Source organism: Malus sylvestris, chromosome 17 (genome assembly GCF_916048215.2).
Source record: "Malus sylvestris chromosome 17, drMalSylv7.2, whole genome shotgun sequence".
Classification (NCBI taxonomy): Eukaryota; Viridiplantae; Streptophyta; class Magnoliopsida; order Rosales; family Rosaceae; genus Malus; species Malus sylvestris.
The window spans coordinates 3,140,391-3,146,390 of NC_062276.1; positions in this window are offsets into that span (position 1 = coordinate 3,140,391).

Below are 6,000 nucleotides of genomic sequence, written 5' to 3' on the forward strand. Positions count from 1 at the left end.
AGTCACCAACCTTATACTCACTATCCCTGGAATATTTATCCACGATACTTTTCTGTCGATCTTGAGCTGCTTTTAGGTTTCTTTTAATCAGCTGGATGTTAGCATTAGTAGTGTCCACAATCTCTGGTCCTAGTAACACTCGTTTGCTGACCTCTATCCAACATAACGGCATCTGACACATTTTTCCATACAGAGCCTCATAAGGTGTCATATCGATACTCGAATGATAGCTGTTATTATATGCAAACTTAACCAACGGCAGATAGCTATCCCAATTACCATCCCATTGGATAACATACACTCTCAACATGTCTTCCAATGTTTAAATTGTCCGCTTAGACTGACCATCGGTCTGTGGATGGTAGGCAGTGTTGAACAACAATCGAGTACCCATGACAGTATTAAAAGCTTTCCAAAATCCATACACAAAATCCATGGCGATGTCTTCCCATTTCCACGCTGGTAGCGGAAGATTTTGCATTCGTCCCTCAGGTCTTTGTCTCTCGGCCTACACCTGTTGACAAATGATACATCTACTCACATAATCCGTCACATCATTTCCATCTACTCACATAATCCCCCAGATCTTCATTTATATCCAGTAATAGAACAGATGGATAATGCGATATAATTTGGTGCTTCCCGGATGCATGACATATGCTGAAATGTGCGCTTCATCCAAGATTTCCTTTTTCACTACTTTGTTATCCTGAGGCACGTACAATCTGTTTCCCTACATTAATGCTTCATCCTTTCGGATATTAAAATCTTCATTTTCTCCTTTATCCACCGAAATCTTTATGTCAGCATATTCATGATCAAGTTCCTGGGCTTCTCAGACCATATCCACTAAAACATGTCTAACTTGGAAATGTGCCAACCAAGCTCCCTGATCACCCGGTTTCACCGTAACACCGATTTCTCAAAGAAAAAATAGTAGCGGGACATGGATAGCTCTAAGGGATGCAAGCTGTTCGTGATATTTCTGACTAAGTGCATCCGCCACTACATTGGCATGTCCGAGATGATATTCAATCGTGGAATTATAGCCAGTGATAAGTTACATCCACCTTCTCTGCCTCAAGTTCAAGTCTCTCTGCGTAAAGATATATTTGAGGCTCTTATGATCAGTGAAGATGCGGCACTTCTCGCCGTATAAGTAATGTCTCCAAATCTTCAGAGTGAACACCACTGCACTAAGTTCCAAATCATGTGTAGGATAGTTTCTCTCGTGGATCTTGAGCTGCCTGGAAGTATAGGCAATGACTCTTTCATGTTGTATCAATACACAACCCAGACCTGATAGAGATGCATTCGTGTATATCTCAAACTCACTGCTATCTTCCGGGAGAGCAAGAACAGGTACTTGAGTGAGATGCTGCTTCAGCTCCTGAAAACTCCACTCACAGTCTTCATCCCAATTAAACTTAACCTCTTTCCGAGTTAACTTATTCAAAGGCAGGGCAATTGTTGAGAAACCATGAATAAATTGTCGGTAATAGCCAGCCAGACTTAGAAAACTCCTCACTTCTATAACATTCCTTGGTTATTCTCATGTAGTTATTGCCAACACCTTCTGATGATCCATACCAATTCCCTCAGCAGATACATGTTTGAGGAAACTGATATGGTTTAACCAAAACTGACACTTGCTGAACTTAGCATGCAGCTGCTGACTTCTTAACCTTTCCAACACCAACCTTAAATGTTTCCTGTATGTGTTACCACTCTTAGAATATATCAGAATATCATCGATGAACACAATCATAAACCGATACAGATACGGTCTAAAGACTCTGTTCATTAAATCTATGAATGCTGCAGGTGCATTTGTCAATCCAAAAGGCATGACACGGAATTCAAAGTGTCCATACCTAGTGCGGAAGGCAGTCTTCGGTACATCTTTCTCCCGAATTAGCAGCTGATGATAACCAGAGTGAAGATCGATCTTAGAGAACACCTTAGCACCCTTCAGCTGGTTAAATAGGCCATCGATTCGAGGCATGGGATAACGGTTCTTCACCGTCACCCGGTTCAGCTGCCGGTAGTCGATGCAACGTCTCATCGATCCATCATTCTTTTTGACAAATAAAATAGGAGTGCCCTAGGGAGACATGCTGGGCTGGATACAACATTTATCCACAAACTCCCGAAGTTGAATCTTCAATTCCCTCAACTTTGCTGGTGCCATTCGATAAGGTGGTAAAGAAATAAGGTCCGTACCTGGAAGTCAATCGATGGTAAATTCAATTTCCCTCGCAGGTGGTAACCCTGGTAAATCCTCCGAAAATACATCAGTGAATTTCTTCACCACGGGTACATCTTTAGGACTTAGCAAAGATTTATCCATCGTCACTACGTGGGCTAGGAATCCCACACATCCCCTATTCAACAATTTAGTCGCCTGGATAGCAGAAATAATACTATTAGGAAGGATTCGTCGCTCACCCTAAAATGTGATCGACGGTCGTCCAGGCCATTTGAACGTCATAAATTTCTCCCAACATGCGACATAAGCACGATGCCTGGATAACCAATCCATCCCCAAAATAACATCGAACTCTGCCAAATTAAAATGAACCAGATTAGCCTTCATCATTTCCCCTTCCACTATTACCAGGCAACTTTTATACTCCCACTTTACACAGAAAAGATCTCCTTGCGGTATTTGCACAAGCATATCATAGCTCAGCGGTGTAGGTTGCGAATTTAAATTCGGTGCAAATGATGAAGACACAAATGAAAAAGTAGCACCTGGATCAATGAGAACTCTTACCCAATTACCACAAATAAGTAACATACCAGTAATAACTTGGGGATCCTGATCACCCTCCTGCTGAGTCATGACGTTGATACGTCCATTGAACTGACGTCTTGCACCACTGTTACAGCCACTTCGAGCCCTAAAACCCTGGTTGTTACGGCCTGCTCGGTTCCTCTGAGTGCGGCTACCCGAAACTGCACTAAACTGTTGCGGTTATCTTTAAGTAGAAAATTGAGTATTTTGGCTTCCACTCCCGCCATAGTTTTGAGTATAATTGTCGCCATAACTAGAACTCGAGTTACCCCATCCACTAGAACTCGGAACAGATGCATAACTCTCGACAGGATGTCCTGAAGAGCAAAATTTGGTAATATGCCCCGTGCCTCCACACCTGTGACACATGATTGGTGATCTGAAGTGACTGAATGATCGCCTTCCAGATTCGTTGCCTGAGCCCTTGCTAGAAGAGCTTGAACCCTAGCCCTGACGTTTGAAGGAATATGTGTCTAGGGCCAACAAAGTTAGAGGAGCCACCAGGTTCCCTCATACTCCGAGATCGAAAACCACGACCTCTTTGGTTCTGGTACCGAAGTTGGTCTTGATTTTTGGGTAATTCCTGAAACTGTGACTGCTCCTGATTAATAGTCTCCCACCTAGACTGCTCAATTCTCAAGCAGGTCTCGATCATCTCCTCGTAGCTTCTGTGTCTCTAGGCTGCCACTGCTTCACGATAGTCTAGATTCAAGCAGATCTATAACGGAACCATCATTTCGTTCAGATTTCCATAAGTCATGCATGATGTCTTGACAGATGCCTAAAAGTATTATCCATCTTAGTGACACTCAAATCGCATTGGCGAAACTCTAGAAATTGTTGTCTCATCCTTAACTGATAACTAGGGCTCAGAAAATATGCGCTGAAGAGTCTCCGGAATGTAGCCCAAGTCATCGAAGTAGTAGGTGGGCGAGCATCATTCACTAATTTCCACCAAATCTTAGCATTCACTTTAAGAAAATAAGCTGCAATCTTGGCCCATTCACCTGGTAGACATCTCATACCCTCCAAAGTGTCTTCTACCTGCTCCAACCAGTCCTCAGCCTCCAGACAAGCTCCCACTACTCGAAGATCCGGAATACCATGACTATGAGCAATCTCAATATAGGTGCGATTCGATCTATTACCACTAGTAAAGGCATTCCGTATAGCATTAGTCAATTGTTGGATTCCTCCCCTACACCAAAACGAGCTCGACGAGGTACATTCCCACCAGCGGGATCCATAATTCTGATAAGAGACAGGCAAGATTTAGAACAACTGGAGATTAAAGATACGATAAAAATGATGATTACCAAATGGTGGAAAGAAATCCTAAGTATGCTATGAATGAATAACACGCCCTGACCCGGATGTCCTCGGGACATCGGGATGGTCACGTGTTGGCCGACATCCGAAAAGTGACAAAAGCCATTTAATTTAAGCAATTACTGAGAAACATGCTAAAATAGGCAATATGGACTAATAACACAATACTGAAGTTCAACAGCTAATTAATAAAATTATGATAACACACATAATGTTCAGAGCATACGTCTAATACAGAATACAAGCGGAATTTAAGATAGAGAAGTGCTATTACAATAGGTGCCGAAGCATAGAAGATATAACATGAAATCACTGGTAGGGAAATTCCTCGTATCTCAGATCGTATTCCTCGTTATAAGGTCCTCAAAGGGGCACAAAACAAACATGAGTGGACCATGTTAATATATATATATATATATATATAAAATAAAACAATTATCAACATATTAACCCCCAGGTTTTATGAAAACACATATATTAACTTGGTTCACTCACGTTTGTTTTGTGCCCCCTTAAGGACCTTATAACGAGAAATACGATCTGAGCTACGAGGAATTTGCCTACCAATGATTTCGTGCTATATCTTCTCTGCTTTGGCACCTATTGTAATAGCACTTTTCAATCTTAAATTCTACTTGTACTCTGTATTAGACGTATGCTCTGAACATTATGTGTGTTATCATAATTTTATTAATTAGTTGTTGAACTTTAGTATTGTGTTATTAGTCCATATTGCTTGTTTTAGCATATTTCTCAGTAATTGCTTAAATTAAATGACTTTCGTAACCCTTCAGGTGTCGGCCAGCACGTGACCATCCCGATGTCCCGAAGACATCAGGGTCGAATCGTGTTAGATTGGTATCAGAGCATGATTCATTCAGAGCATACTTAAGATTTATTTCCATCATTTGGTAATCATCATTTTTATTGTATCTTTAATCTCCAGTTGTTCTAAATCGTGCTTGTCTCTTATCAGAATTATAGATCCCGCTGATGGGAATGTACCTTGTCGAGCTCGTTCTGGTGTAGGGGGAGGAATCCAGCAATTGACTAATGCTATATGGAATGCCTTACTGGTGGTAATAGATCGAATTGCACCTATATTGAGATTACTCATAGTCATGGTATTCCGAATCTTTAAGTAGTGAGAGCCTGTCTGGAGGCTGATGACTGGTTGGAGCAAGTGGAAGATACTCTAGAGAGTATGAGATGTCTACCAGGTGAATGAGCGGAGATTGCAGCTTGTTTTCTTAAGAGGAATGCTAAGATTGGTGGAAATCAGTGAAAGATATTCATCCACCTGGTACTTCGATGACTTGGGCTACATTCCGGAGACTCTTCAGCGTACATTTTCTGAGCCCTAATTATCAGTTAAGGATGAGACAACAATTTCTAGAGTTTTGCCAAGTCGATTTGAGTGTCACTGAGGTGGATAATACTTTTCAGCATATGTCGAGACATCATGCAAGGACTTATAGAAATCCGAACAAAATGATGGTTCAGTTACTGATCTGTTTGAATCCAGACTATCGTGAAGCAGTGGCAACCTAGAGACATAGAAATTACAAAGAGATGATTGAGACTTGCTTGAGAATTGAGCAGTCTAGGTGTGTGACTATTAATCAGGAACAGTCACAATTTCAGGAACCACCCAAAAATCAAGACCGACCTCGGTACCAGAACCATAGGGGTCGTGGTTTTCAATCTCGAAGTATGAAGGAACCTGGTGGCTCCTCTAACTTTGTTGGCCTTAGACACTCTCATTCCTTCAAACGTCAGGGCCAGGGTTCATGTTCTTCTAGCGAGGGCTCAGGCAACGAATATGGGAGGCGATCATTCAGTCATTTCACATCACCAATCACATGTCACAGGTG